Source organism: Adiantum capillus-veneris, chromosome 15 (assembly GCF_014529385.1).
Source record: "Adiantum capillus-veneris isolate H3 chromosome 15, ASM1452938v2, whole genome shotgun sequence".
Classification (NCBI taxonomy): Eukaryota; Viridiplantae; Streptophyta; class Polypodiopsida; order Polypodiales; family Pteridaceae; genus Adiantum; species Adiantum capillus-veneris.
In genome coordinates, this window is record NC_140945.1 from 110953355 (window position 1) to 110969690 (window position 16336).

Here is a 16336-nt window from a genome sequence, read left to right on the forward strand (position 1 = left end):
ATTACCATAGCCTAGAAAGATGCACTTTTTACTCTTTGGCTCAAGTTTGTTCCTAAATTCCTTTGGAACATGAGTATATGCCTCACAGCCAAAGACTGTGAGATGCTTGTATGAGGGCACCTTGCCTAACCATACCATCTCTGCCACTGAATCCTTCTACAAAACCTTGCTAGGAGATCTATTTAAAAGATGAACAACTGTTGATACAGCTTCAGCCCAAAACCCATTTGGCACCTGTGCATTAGACAACATACTTCTGACCTTCTCTTGTATGGTCCTATTCATCCTCTCAGCAACACCATTTTGAGGAAGATTGTAAGGAGCAGTAAGTTCACGTTTTATACCTTTTGACTCACAAAAGTCCTGAAAGGCCTTTGAAACATACTCTCCACCATTGTCATTGCGTAAGCATTTAAGCTTCTTGCCACTCTGATTCTCCACAAGTGTCACAAACGTTTTGAAAACACTAAACGCTTCATCCTTGTGCTTGAGAAAGTAAACCCATACTTTCCTCGAGTAATCATCTATAAATGTCATAAAGTAAGAAGCTCCCCCTAGAGATAGGTTAGGCATAGGTCCACACAAATCACTATGAACAAGTGCCAACTGTGTATCTCTTCTACTGCTTCTATGCTTATGTGGCTGCTGTGTTTGCTTACCATACAGAAAATGTTCACAGAATTCAAAATCCTTAAATGACAAGCCAGGCAAATAACCAGAACGAGACAAGATTTCCATTCCCTTCTTGGACATATGTCCTAACCAGCTATGCCACAAAGAAACGTTCGGCTGCTCGGTTACATTGATTACATTTTTAGAGACATTTGATACATAAATCATGTAAATTCCTCCAGACTTTACTCCATGTGCTACTGTCATAGAACCCTTGGATATCTTCCACACGTTCTGTCCAAAAGTGGTGACGTAGCCAGCATCATCAAGTAAACCTGTGCTGATCAAGCTCTTTGTAATTGCGGGAACATGTCTCACATTTTTCAGCGTGAAAGAAGAGCCATTCTGAAACTTCAATTGAACATCTCCAACACCTAAGATCTCACATGTCTGCCCATTGCCTAGCCGAACATGATTTTTAGTGGTCACATAAGAGGTAAACCACTCCTTGTTTGGAGACACATGAAGTGATGCCCCTGAGTCTATAATCCAATCACTCAATGCATTTCCATCAGATGCTGTAAGAAGAGCTGAGTCCATTGTATTCTTCAAGAAGTAGATGTCTCCTGACACTAGACTGTCATCCTCTGCAACAGTGTTTGTCACATTTATTTCTTGAATCTTCACTGAGGACTTGTTCTTCTCACCGTGGTCTTCAGCTTTCTCTTTGCCTTTTTCTGCTTTCCATTCTCTGCAGTCTCTTTTCATGTGACCCTTCTTGCCACAATGGTAGCATTCTATGTCACTCTTGCCTTTAGCACTGTAGGACTTGCTATGAGACTGATTCCTCTTTCCACCTTTGTACTTTTCTTTGGTCCTTCCCCTGACAACTAAGGCTGTTCCTTTGCCTTTGTCCATTGTCTTTCTGTTGGTTTCTTCAGTAAGCAGACTGCCTTCTACACCTGCTATGGTCAAAACATCTGGAGGTGCAGAATTACTCAAAGCTGTGTGAAAAGTGTCCCAACTTTTTGGCAATGTGATCAACAAGAACATAGCTCTAACAAGTTCATCAAACTTGACACCTTGAGCTGACAACTAACTGTAGATGGTGTTGAATTCATTCAAATGATTGGACATAGGTGTCCCTTCTTTCATCTTCAAGTCAACAAGCTTCTTAAGCCAGTATACCTGTGAAGCTGCACTCTGCTTCTCATAAAGATCACTTAGCTTTGTCCATGCTTCATAAGTCGACATCTCGTTTGCTACATTGAAGTAAACGCTTTCTGCCAAAGTCAGCATAATGGTAGAAAGTGTCAATTCATCCATTTCGCTCCATTCATCTTCGTCCATATCTTGTGGTTTTATCCCCTTGAGCTTTATAGGTTTTATCTGCTTCTTTTGTACCAGCACGTGCCAAATCTGCTTCTTCCACAATGGGAAATTGGTTCCATCCATCTTCTTGATATTGTAAAGAGCAGTGTCCTGTGTTCCAGCCATAGCTACGCTTCACATTAGTTTACTTTCCTGGGAAAAATGCGGCAGAGTTTGCCCTGTAAACTGACCTCTGAACCAATATCAACCTGTCAAATGAACCAAGAAAGCTTCAGATTCTGCATAAATTTTGGCAGAGTCTCCTTTGAAAAATGGATCTGGTGTACTCAAAAAACAGACCAAAAACAACTCAAAAAACCACTGTCTCTCTAACACTGTAAGCTGTGGGTAAACCTGTCCTGCACCTGTATTGTCTCTCATTGTCCTGTCACTGTCCTGTAAGCATAGACTGCGACAATGCCTCAACGGCAGTAAAGCAAAGATGCAATCCCAACTGTCTAACTCACAGTCAATACATCCTAGCTGCTTATCTAAGGGTGCTCGAGGGATCGCTCCAAGACCTGTATCACCGAAAGGATCTCAACATTCGAGAACCCCCCAGCTCAATAAAACCTCACTCGACCCTCAACAAAGGCTGTAGTAAATCTGACAATACATAGACTTCCCACAAAGTCATACATCCATAAATTTCCCACTGTATGTTGTAACCGCTGCGGCAGTTGTTTGCTGCATGACTCACAACCAGCAAACCCTCAACATACATACATCATCTCTGACAATACATCCCATGTGGAAGTACCTGCAATGTCAGGATGAAATCTGGAATATCAAGCAGCAAACACAAGCTACCTGATGAACTAGTGGATGTCGCCTACAGTCTGTGCGTAGATGCACACGTGTCGTATGTGACACGCCTCCAAGAACGGTGAGCCGTCCTTCGATGTGTAGACAACCACAAATCATCACTTTGGGAGTGCCAACATCCTCAGCACCTGCAGTCGTAGGCCGAAACCCCAAATTTGCAAAGTCAGATCTGCACCCGCCGAGACCACGTAGTCGAAAATGGCATGTGCAAAACTTTGTCGAAGCCGAACGGTGGCCGAGATGACCTCAGAATGAAATTCTGAGAACACCTAGCCCTTTGGGCTATCCCATAGGATTTGGGGCTGTGTCTTCGCCTGTCGAATCTCACTCCAATCTGAGCATGTGACTCTGGCTACCTGCAAATGCTGCCCCAAGCCTCGATCTGAGCTCTGATACCAGTTGAAGGAGTACGAGCGGAAGTGCGACGCGAGAGAGAGAGTGCGAGAAGAAGAGCACGACGATATGGTGAACTCGCTCTGTTGTAATGTAGAGAGCATAGTGAGTTCTTATTAGGTTTTTACAAAAGAATATGTGTACATACCTGGTAGCCTGCCCACTTACCTGGGCGACCACATTGGGCTGTATACCCCAACACAAACACTCCCCCCTTCCTTGGGTAGATCATACCTTTTGGAATGATGTCGTCACCTTTTGAAACCAATTGTTCCAAGTTGTTATGGGTGAAGACTTTGACCAATAATTTTCGTCTGCCTTATGCGTTTCATCTAGTTGCAAGGGCGGTAAGGTACTCTCCCATTATTTTATTTGCAACGTTGTTGTAGGTGGTGAACTTACAATGGGAGGTGCAAAATCTTCTTTGTTTTTATGGATATGTACAATGGTAGGTGGAGGTTGTGTCGAAGCTTCTATTTTTGTATAGGAACTACATGAAGAGCAAGAAGCTTCATTTGACTCCTTGTTCCTGAGCTAGGTGGAACAAATCGATCTTTCTTTGGTACTCAAACTAGCTCTGGAGCGGGTTTGTAGCATTCCGTGATTTTTTTCTTTTCGTGATCTTCAATTCATTTTGGAGCCACAGGATTGGGCTCACATGGGCCAGGTGACAAGTAAGAGCACAATCTATGTTTTGGCACCCAGATTTGATCATTTCCTTCATAGTAGCCTCGAGCTTCTAATAGTTTTTTAGGAATCCAATGCAACGTTTCTTTACATTTCTTGGGGCGAGTGGGACGTCTCTTACCAGGCTCCTATCTTTTAGCACTAGCTATGGTCGCTAAAGAAGCTTTAGGGACCCACTTGTATGTTTTCTTTGCTATATTGGGATGGGTCTTGTGTGTCTCAAGCTTTATTTCAACTACATCAGTTGAAGCTCTAGAGAGTTAGGCTATGGGGACATATGGTTCAACCTCTTGGACATGCAATGTTTTGGGTTTTATTTCCTTAAGAGGAAATATCTCAGGGACTATGGCTTGAGTGACAGGGCTAAGGATTGGTTTCTGCGTTGTGACACTCCCAGTCCCCCAATCAATAGTGCGTTTGGCAGCTATTATCCACGTGCGTCCTAGGTTTATATACCCTCCATAGTTCCAGCAGGCATGATCAAAAAGTCTTGAGCTACAACCCCATTGTCATAACTGACAGAAGTGTGCCAGATTCCAAAAATCGTAGTTTTTTTCTTATTGACACCTTGACTTGGATAATACTCTCAGATAGAGGTGGCTTCCCTAACTAACACCACACCCCATATGATAGCAGATTATATTTAGCACCCATGTCCAATACGGCGTTCTATAGCACTTTTCCATAGGTGCTGTTTAGCTCAATAGGGTATCGTAGAGGTGTGTCAGAGTCCAACCAATCCTCGTCGATTCAACGTGGAATGCACGTGTAACTCCAAGGTTGGCCTCTCATTGGCATCTTATGTGTTGTTGTCGCTCTTTCGCCTCAGCTTGAGCTTGTATCTTTTTCAATTCTGTTTGTGCCTTGGCTGCCTTTTTTTTCTGGATGGCCGGTAGCTCCTCTTGGCTTAAAGGATCATAATATCTTTTAAATTTGCTACCATTGAGAAATCCGATTGTTTCAAATCCATCAAGAGTCTCCACACGAATGGTTCCTTGTGCGGTGATTTCAAATACTCTATATGGTCCTTTTCTTGCATATTTCAAATTTTTCTTTTCGTTACTCACTCCATACATAAGGACTTTATCATCAACATTGATATCTTTGTTCTTTAGATGACCGTCAAACCATTTCTTCTTTCTATCTTTCTCCACAAGTGCATTTTGCACAGCTAATTGCCTCTCTTCATCTAGCCTTTCAAGGATATATAATCACTCAACTAAGGGGTTACCATCCCAACCTTCTTGAGAAACTACTCGAAGACTAGGAATGACAAACTCCCATGGCATAACCGCTTCTTGGCCATACACCATCTTAAATGGTGTGCAGTTAATGGCAATTTTGTACGCAATACAATAAGCCAATAGAGTTGACGTAAGCTTTAAATCCCAATCTGTACAATGAGCCTCAATTGTCTTTGTCAAAATGGAGATGAGAGTTTTGTTGGTACTCTCAGCTTGGCCATTTGCTTGTGGGTAACAAGGTGTGGGCTTATGGTGAGCTCTCATGAAGTTGGTAGTGAGTTCTTTTATCACTCCATTTATAAAATGAGTGACATTGTCAAAGGGACAACCAAATCTTGTAATAATGTTTTCAAAGAGAAACTTGGCAGTTGACCTTGCATCAGCCTTGCGTCTTGCCCTGGCTTACGCCCACTTTGTTACATAGTCAGTGGCAACAATAATGTATCGAGATTGAGTGCTACGAGTTGCCGGACTAATTGGGCCTACAAAGTCCAAACCCCATTTTTCAAATGGTTGAGTCACTTTAACAAGATGTAAGGGCATCCTATCCTTTCGTTGCGTGATCTTGTAATGTTGGCATTCATCACATCTTTTTGCAAAAAGTGATGCATCCTTGAAAAAGGCAGGTCACCAATAGCTTGATTGCAACACCTTTCTAGCTGTTAGTTCCCCTGAGAAATGTCCTCCGGCTATACCCATGTGGGCTTCTTGCAGTATATATAAATACTCATCCTCACGTGCACAACGTCTAAGAATATTATCCTTCCCTAACATGTAGAGAGTTCCTGCAATGAGAGAGTAAGGTTCACGTTCTTTTAACAGTTTTCGAGTTGTGTCCTTACGAAGCTCTTTGAGTGGAAAACCATTAACTAGAAAGTTCACAATCTTCTCACTCCATTTAGGTATGGTTTCAACTAGGAATAGAGAAGTATCGGGCAACTCATCATCGACTCCAATAGGGGCTTCACCATTGGGTATGCGAGACAAATGATCCGCCATGACATGTCTTTTACCAGGTCTCACCACAACGCTAAATCAAACTCAAGGAGAATTAACAACCATCGTGTAATTCTTCCCATGGAACAAGGTTTCTTTACTAGATACAACAAGGCTTGATGATCAACATAGAAAACAAACTTGTTGGCCAGAAGGTTGTAACGAAATTTGTTCACTGCATAAATCATATCTAAACCTTCTCGCTCTGTAGTGGTGTAGTTTCTCTTGGCATCATTCAATTGATGACTTGCAAAGCTAATGGGGTAGTCCAATTTATGTTCTCCTGGTTGAGCTAGAACACACCAATAGCAAAGTTTGATGCATCAATATGCACATCAAAAATTACATTCCAATCGGGCACTCGTAAAATAGGAGCGCTAGTCAAGGTCTTTTTCAATGACTCATAAGCATGGTCACACTCCGCGGTCCAGTGGAACTCAGTAAGAAGCTTGTACAAAGAACGAGCTATCTCGGCAAGGTTTAAAATAAACCGTCGGTAATAACCAACATGGCCCATGAACTTTTGAACTCCTTTATAGTTTGTAGGTGGTGGCAATTCAGTAATGGATTTAATTTTGCTCTCATCTGTGGAAATCCCATTTTTGGACACTACATGCCCTAAAATGACTCCATGTTTAACCCAAAATTGGCATTTGAAAGGGTTTAAGGAGATGCGATACAATCTGCACTTCTCAAACACTTTTCGTAAGCATGATAGATGTTCTTTCCAACAGGAATAAACACAAAGGTCATCTAAGAAAGCTTCGCAAAACTCCCTCAAATATTCTCTAAAAGCAGTGTTAATTAATCTTTGAAAGGTAGCAGGGGCATTGGTTAAGCCAAAAGCCATAACAAGAAATGCGAACAATCCAAATTTGGTTATAAAGGCTGTTTTAGCTTGGTCCTCTAGCACAATTGTGATTTGATTGTAGCCAGAGTACCCATCTAAAAAGCTATAAGCTTCCTTCCCTGCAACTCTTTCAAGCACATGTTCTGAATATGGGGGTAATGGTCCCTCCTAGTGGCAGCATTGACCTTCTTGAGATCCACACACTCTGAGTTTCCCATTCTTTTTTGGCACAATCACTATTGGAGACACCCATTCTGAATGCTCAATAGGGTATATGAATCCACATTTCACAAGCTTTTCAATCTCTTCTTGAACGATCTTTGCATATTTAGGATTCATTGGGTAGGGTTGTTGTTGAACTGGTTTAGCCATGCTATTCATGGGGATTGTGTGTTGCACCACGGAAGGTGGAACACCTTTCATATCATGATATGTCCAAGCAAATATATCCCTGGATTCCTTGAAAATACACACTCCTCAATCTCTCTCAGATCTCGCAATGAAGACAAGTTTGGACTCTTCTCCTGGGTCTGCTAACTCTATTTCCTTAACTATCACTGGACCATCATAGACTCCATTGCTTCCATCGATAGGTTTTCTTTGAGCCTTTGTATACACAACCTTACGTTCCTCTGTAGTGTAGGATTTGAAATGTTCAGGCGTGCAGCGTGTAAGTCTGTGGGGTCCTATTGTTCCGTGGACTGTGATTTCACTTTCGATTCCTTTTGTTGTTGAGCTAACTCTCGATTTTGTCGTCTCCTTACAGTATGGCTCAACTTTGGCTTCTCTGTAGCCTCTAGTTGTGCGATGTCAATGGGTTGTGGATTACACCACATAACGCTTTGAAGGTATTCACCCTAGTTATCTACCGACTTCCAATGAGCATCACATGCCCCTATATAATTAAGCCATTCTGCGGTAGATTTCTTTTCATTTATTCTAGCACGCACATTTGCTTAATATCGTCGCCTCTTATATCTCTTACCCTTCTTGTCTAATTTTTTATTACGGACGATCTCTCGTGAAGAGTCACTAGATGAATCGCTACTTGTGTCTTCTGCTCCCTTGGATAGATTGTCATCTAGGGTAGCACTAGGCCCTGAATGGTTTGTCCCCACATTTTCACTAAGATTTAACTCAGATTCTTAGTCCTTAGAGTCAATTTCAATTGATGATTCTGACCCCAAATCGTGTGGGCTACAGTCTTGTGAGACACTATTGGTTCCAATGCCAGTCAGCAGACCTTCATCTTGTAGGTCATCACAGAAGATATATGCATTGCTTCTAGCATATTTAAGGGTACGAGTGGTGGAATTTCATCCCCCTCATGTGTTACCCAGGTCGTCCCCTTGTTTCCCCAAGTGTCTATGGTTACTCCTAGGTGGACCCAATTCACATTGTCTGACTCAGTCATCCCAGGTAGTACATCCATATAAGGAGAATCTTCCCCAATGTCAGTGTCCGCTTTACACGTGTAACAATACTGCAATGGGGCCAAGTGAACTGTGGTGTTAGATCTATGGTCAATTATAAACCTATCTCCTAGAGGATGTGCTCTACCAATTACAAGATCCACTCGCATGACAGAATCTTGGAACTGCAAGTAGACATGGTTTTTAGACCAGTCATGCACCATTTTTGCTTCCCTCATGAAAGGACGTCCTAAGATCATCTGAGATGCCATAGTGTGCTTGGAGAAATACATAACAATGAAGGTAATTTGTATTTTATGTCCAAAGACCTTGATCTCGAGACCTTCTAGCATCCCAATAGGTTTAACAATAGACCCATTGGCCATCTTTACTTCTATGGTTGTGGTCCCAAGGTGAGGTCTTCCCATGGTTTCCCAACAATTTTTAGTCACAATGCTAACCCCAACGCCACCATCAAGGATTCCCTTCACAGTTAATCCCTTGGTAGTGATTGGCATGGTTGCAATGGATTCATCGCCCTCAAAGTATTGTCCCAAGTTGTTAACATGTATTTCTACCACAAGGTTCTCATCTAGGTTGGGTTGCGGATCTAAGTGTTTTTCCTCTATTGGCACCTCCCTAGCTTCATCCATCTGTGGTGCAAATTGTGGTAGCCCGACCTTCAATTCTCCATTGAGGAAAGCTCGAAGATCTAAGAAAAGCTTAGGGTCTCCATATAGTTGGGACATGATGGTGGTTCTAACCTCTGAAGCCATGAAATCCATCAATTTGACAATATTTAATGGCACCTTTTGGGCTTTAGTCCCATTACGTGGGGAAGATGGGATCTCCATTTCTTTGAGAGAGTCAGGTAGTCCCTCTATAAACATTCTTTTCAACAAGAAGTGAGTACGCCCACTTTCCCATGACTTTAAGTCACTTTCTTCTTGGATGACACCGGGTATGGCTAAGGGTCTATGGACTTGGTGAGGTTGTTGTTACGTAGGGAACATTGTGTCTGTAATCTGGATCTAATTAGGTGCTGGTTCTAGATCCCTTTGGGTATCCACCAAACTCCTTAATTGCTTGATTCGCTCGATCTCCTTTGTAGGGTTTGGATAAGTTCCTATCTTCTTCTTGGATCGTGGCCATTGTGGCTCATGAAGATCTTCCTTGTTGGTTTCATCTTAGTGGTCATTTTGATCTCCATGGTTTCACCTGAATCAGAATCCTCTTCAGCGTCGTTCATCTATACGGGGCCTCACCGATCCCTATGTTGGTCTTTGAACTAGGTCTGACTTCGTTGCTTTTTGCGATCTCTTCCTTTGTGTTTTCTTCTTTTTTTGAGATTGGGCAATTGATGCCGTGTCTCTTTCTTCAAGAATATAATTTTGTTTTTGGAGCATCGATCGTGTGTTTACTAGTACCATAGGTGTACTTTGTGATGGCTCCTCGGTAACCTCAATCAAGTTTAATGGCATGATCTTCGGTGCATTTGGATTATTTGGACATTGGGCAATCAAATGATCTATGCCACATCGATTACACATGAGTATCGGCATTGTAGACGTGCTCGCTTGAGTGGTTTGCATTAGTGTGGCGTTCTTTTGTAGCCTATGGCGCATTTGGATTATTTGGACATTGGGCAATCAAATGATCTATGCCACATCGATTACACATGAGTATCGGCATTGTAGATGTGCTCACTTGAGTGGTTTGCATTAGTGTGGCGTTCTTTTGTAGCCTATAGGACAATCGGTCACATGATGTGGACCTCCACACTCATAGCATTGAAGAGGTGGTTTCTTAACAGTGTAATTGATATTTTAACCTCTTGCAGCAAGAGCAGCTACTTGATAGACAGGTTTGATTTGTCTGCAATAGGCCTCCATGTAGTATTGTGGACTTTCTTCATGCGCATCAATCCCATAGGCAATATTAGAGTCTATATCTTCCTCATAGCCTTCCAAACAAGCAATAGATGACTCACAACCCACTTGATTCATAGAAGTGATTCTCGGATGTGGTGGTTGCGATCCTAGCACTCGGGGTATTGTTTGAACAACATTTTGGGCCCTAGGGACCATGTGTTGTGATGTTTGTTTAAGAGGTGGGGCTGACATCAATGCAGACACTCGAGGTGTCTCTGTCCATGCTAAGGTTGGTCTATTGGACATCACGTGCTTAATACTATGCAATCCTTAGCTCGATGACCATACCTCCCACAGGCATTGCAATTCCCATTGAATTTTACTCTAAAAGTAGGGCATTCACTGGTACTATGCGGTCCATAGCATACTGAGCACCATTGTTGCTCCCTTCTTGGATACATATGATTGTTTTGTGGAGCATGATTGTCTCTAAGACTCTCTTGAATGGCTTTGGTGAGATCTGCTAAAGTCATCTCAGATATCTTTGGCTCCTTAGCAATAGGCTTTAGGGTCATTGGTTGATGTCCCGATGCTAGCGAGGTAGTAGATTTAGGCTCATCAGACACTCTTTCTCCGTGAATCATTAAATTATCCTCCAAATGGATCGCATTGGTGGTGACCGCTTCCCAAGTGGTGATACCTCTAATGACTAGGCCATTGTAGATTTCCTCATGTCGTTATCCCCTAATGAATCTATCAAGCAATTGATTATTATTGAAGCGCTCATTTGGATTACAATGAGAATTCAAATGCTTCAAGCGACTAAGAAAGTCTCTCACCGACTCTCCTTCCTCTCGTTGGGCTTTCTAGAGTTGAGAGGCTACACCCCAAAGCACTCCCTCTCATATGTATTCTTTCAAGAACAATCTCCTAAGAGTAGGGTAAATCGTTTTTCTTCCACCCTTAGGGTTCTATACCAATCCCCAGCCTTCCCACTTAAGGTTAGGCTTAAAGCATTACTCTTATGCAGGTCATTGTGTTCTCCTAGAGAATCGCATATTTGTTCAAACACTTTGATATGCTTTCTCACATCCCCGTCTCCACTAAATTTTTGTATGAGCTTGGCTATTTGTATTGCCTTACTTCTAGGTTCTCTATCAGGCGTGTTACGCATATTCTCAACAATAGATCGACCGATAGCTTGAGCTAATGTTGCCAAGTCACCTAAGTGAGCAAGCATTGTGGGTGAAGGCGCTCCAGAGACTACATGTGGAGTAGGTATTGGCATTGGGCTTGGCGCATAGGAATCCCTTGGGCTCCACGTTTGGTATGGTGTTGTGCCATGCGGTGGCCCAAAGTTCATATGTGTGGCCCTAAGCATAGCAGACGTCGGATGTGACATGCTAATGATAGCCGGTATGGTCCCATGTAAATAAGATCTTGGGTGTTGTGGCTGTGGATCATAGGTTGTCAAAACAATGGGAGGGGTAGGTGCTACATGAGTACGAGGACCTATAGGTGTATATGATTGGTACACACTTGTAGGTACTGTTGTCGGCATCGAGCTACCATGTAGTGGTTCTTTACTAACAAATGAGGTCCATGGCGTGTTTCTTGGCATGCTCATCATTGGGGTAGGCATGGTAGCTGTGGTGTCATCAAGGGAAATATGAGCTAGACTTGGAAAAGTAAAGCTATCACTTGTGGGCTCAGATTGTACTGAGACCCCTGGCAAAACAACATATAGAGGATCCATCAAACTTACCGAGGGAGTCTCCATTTGTGATAAGGTTGGTTGTTTAGCCTTCCCTGTATCCAAGAATCTCATGAGACTCGTTGAAGGCATGTGGATCCCCTTGTTCTGTCTCTCTAGCACAATAACCCTATGGATGACCTCACAAACTCTTTGTTGTTGATCCTCCACACTAATAGCACCCGTTGTGGATTGCAAGACATCTAACCAACCCACGTGATAGGTGTGACCTGCGTATAGGTCGGTTAGAGTTTTCATTTGTAGTTCGTACTCCCAGTTCTCATTTAAGAACGCTCCTTCTAGAATTGAGGTGCTAGGGGTGTCTTTTGAACTAGATGCAATGTGGCTCTCTATGGGTTGACCCTTAGTGGTTGCTAATTTAGGAGCACTCGATTGCTCTCCTAGCAAGGATATTGACATAGGAGCTTTCGCTTTTAACTCTCTTTGTTGCTCCGCCTTGCGTAAGCTCTCAATTTCCTTTTCACTAGCCGTGATGATATACCTCTCCACTTTTTGTACTACGGCAAGGCTTCTACCATCAGGTAATATAACCTTGGAAGGGAATAGCTCTGAAGAGTCAGGGGGTTCAGTGAATGGAGTATTCACGTGCACACTCTCTAAGAACATAGGGTCTACGTTGGTCATGAATGGTAAATTTACTTTCCCACCCCCTTCATTTACATCGTTAGCTCCATGTTCGAGCGAGTGGCTCTACTAAAGGTTTCCTTCAAGCGGCTAAGCACGCTCGGCCCATACCGTGGGCCCATGGCATGCATGTCTTGGCTTGAGCTATCAGGATTAGGCATTGGGTAACCCTCCATGACGTCGTAGTAAGAGGAAAAGTCACTAGATGCTATATGCGGGTCCTGAGTGGTACTACCTTGGGTTCCCATCGAGGGGCCGGAACCTAAAGTAGGTGGGTATTGAGAACTCGCGTAAGTCAAAATGCTCGCTAGTTGCTCGGTCTCTAGCACACGACTAGAGTGCAGATGCATGTGCCTTTGGCACCCTACAAGCGTCGGCGAATACCCTCGAAGGTTAACCGCCTGATTTTTTGGGCGTTTTGCACCCCGTTTTCACTTGTTTTTTATGTTTTTAAATATTTTTTTATGATCTATTTTTGGATTAAAGCATGTGATAACTCAAAATGAGCTTATCACTTAGGGGGTCGTGGTGTGCTTTACAACACAACGTTCGGTTACTCGAAGCTCCGATGGTCCTCAAAAAGATCGATTTTTACTTAGGCGTGAGGCTAAACGAAGTAATTCTAAAGGGTGAATGAGACCTGGGCCTGAGCATGGGCTTGGGCTTGGGCCTGGGGAATATTCTCGATCTCGATCCTACCTTTAATTTTTAGTTTATTTTTTGTGGGGGATAAGGTCGTTGTTGTCGTGTTGCACGCGAGCACGGCAACAACGAGCACACACACACCTAACCTACCTACTTAGGTGTGTGTGTGCTGCACGCAAACACACACACACCTAACCTACCTACTTACAACTAATAGAGCTACTGTTACACGCTAACACAGTACTACAATAACTCATTAGCTAACAAATCTACTTACTGTACTTTACACACTAACATTATGGATCTACTACCTTAATTCTAACACCTTATTACAAAGCAAACACAATATCTTTCAACACCTTATTAACAAATCAATACACTGCAGCAAAACAAACTCCTTCTCAACACACACACCTTGCTTCTCTACCTTTCCTACATTCAATAATGCACCACAAAGCAACATAGAGTGCTACTCGAGTTTAATGCAAGGCATTTCCCCGGCAACGGCGCCAAAAATGTATGCGTCTATTGCACGTGTCAATGCAAGGGACTTGTTGTACACTGTGTGCGAGCCACAAATGGTTGCAAGCACACAACCAGACTAATCTAGCAATCTCAAGAGAGCAAGGGTGTGTCACTCACCGCCCTACGCTCGCCTTCATGGAGAATTCCTTGCCGCAAAGAAGAAGAAGCTACCGCCATGCTGCGCTCAACCGCCTTGCAGCCATCGTGTCGTTGTCACATTGCTCGAGTGCACTCTCTCTCCCTCTCTCTCTCTCTCTCACGCATACACACACACACACAAGGAGATGATGAAGAAGAAGAAGATGGAGATGAGCAAGAGCACTCTTCAATTGCACAAATGAGAGAATGAGTGTTTTTTAGGTTTAGGTGACTTTTATATGAGCTCGCCCATTCACACTTGGGCGCCCATGCTTAGCCAACTAACCCTTGAAGGTTCTAGTTAGAGTGCGCCTCTCATCTGCGATCACTCTTACACTTTTTCTATTGGACCGACAAGCCCGGTACCTAAATCTACCAAATAAATAATACGGTGTTTGTCGTAGGTGATAGGAATGTGCGTGAGGGTTAACACTCATATTTGTAAGTAAGTCTCGCTCGGTTTTGTAGTTCGCTCGATAAAGTTCGCTTGATGTATGGTAAGACTCCTCACCCATGACGAGCTCGACCAGGCCAATATTCATACTGAGGTTTCTCCTTTAGAGATCCTCATCCCGATTATGCAAGGCTCAGAGTTGTCAAAGCCATGTCTTGATCAGTTGTGACTTCATGAGCCAACATCTCCACAAGAAGATGAATCAATTGAAACATGCGATGATTGTGATGGAGGTGGGGTTTGGCTTTGTTTCTTCTCCAAAAACAGCATGCCAACCAAATTTGGAGGCCAACCAAAAAAAGTCTGATCATGTGGCCTATGCTTGCATTCAAATCATCGCGGATAACAAGAGAGTGATAAGCTTTGTAGGTGACATTGTAGATGTGATCATTATGGAGCTGGAGGGGTCGGGTGGCACAAAAGGGCAGCGATTGAGACTTCCAATGCAGTCCTCCACTAAAATCTTGCGATGGCAAGAAACAACAACAAAACCAAGATTTGATAAGACAAATAAGGCATTATGGGACAATAAACCTTTCTAGTTAAATGAATTAGGAACTTTCTACAGGAGCAGATGATTAAGGCGAGTGAGATCCAGGATCGAACAAGCATTGCAGATGTATGCAATATACATTTTCCTCTAGGATGTGAGCAGTTGTAGCATAGCTTGGAGGAGGCTTTGCAAAGATTGCCCTTGCAATGTGATTTCCAGGGCATTAGGAAATTTTAGCCTAAAAAGAACTTAGAAGCCTCACAATGGAGGCAGACACCTATTTTGCGGGTCTCCACTTGCAACATGATCGATCTAAGAAGCATGATAAGCACAAGGCATGTAAAGAGGAGAGGGATAAGTGCTTGGGTTTGGCCAAGCAAGTCTTGAGCATCCCTCCGATGAAGCTCTTTTCTTTTACCATGTGCTCAAGCAAGGTGTCATTGTGCCATGAAGGTTTGGAATAATGTGGCTAGAAAGAGCACTCTCTAAGAAGATGTCCACCATGAGGACGCTTCCCTGAGCATTGATTGAATATTTGAAGCCTTCAAGAAAGACCGCAAGAATGAGTGAGCCAAAAAGCAATACTATGAGGCAAAGTAAGACTATGTGGACAAGAGGGAAATGTGTCATATCTTTGAGGGCGATACTAAGAATCAAAGGCAACTAGCAATGCAACACCTCTTCTTAGATGATTTCCCCTCAAGATTCTTGATGGTGATGCGGGTATGTATTGCAAGCTTTGGGTAGAGATTGTGCTAGTGGAGCTAGACTCCATGACTAAGGCGAAACCAATAGGTCATCTTACATTCTTGTGTGGAGTGTGAAGGGGATGCAGAGAAGCAACACAAGTACAATATTGTTGAACCTCATGTTCGGGAGTCACCTAAAAACCAATACAGGGCGGTGTACACACAACATGTACATACAACTGGTATCATCAAAGCAACAAGAGCACGACTATGTGCTTCTACTAGACACCGAAGGGCTAAGGTCACCTAAGTTCACTGGGTTGAACGCATCTTTAGTGCGGGACAATCAACTAGCCATCTTTGGGTTGTTGCCAACAGATTTATCCATGTTCATGGTGTGCAACAAGGGAGATGGCGGGTTGAATGAAGTGCTTCCCATAGTGCTTCTGGCATTCCCAGGATCTCCCATTTGAGGAGTGCGGGAAATGGATAAAAGCCAAGGTGGCCTTTGTCTATAGGAGTGTGGATATCAATGATAACAAGAGCTCGACAAAGAGCTTGTGTGCAAAAAGTAGTGTTGAGAGGAGATGCAGAGGCATACAAAAGCTCCAAAGTCCAAGGGGAAGACAAGGGGGGCAACAATGGCATCGTCATTTCCAATACGAGTGCAATGTGCATGCGATGCGGCACAAAGCTCGATGAAAGCAAAAGGAACAGACCCGTGTGATATCTG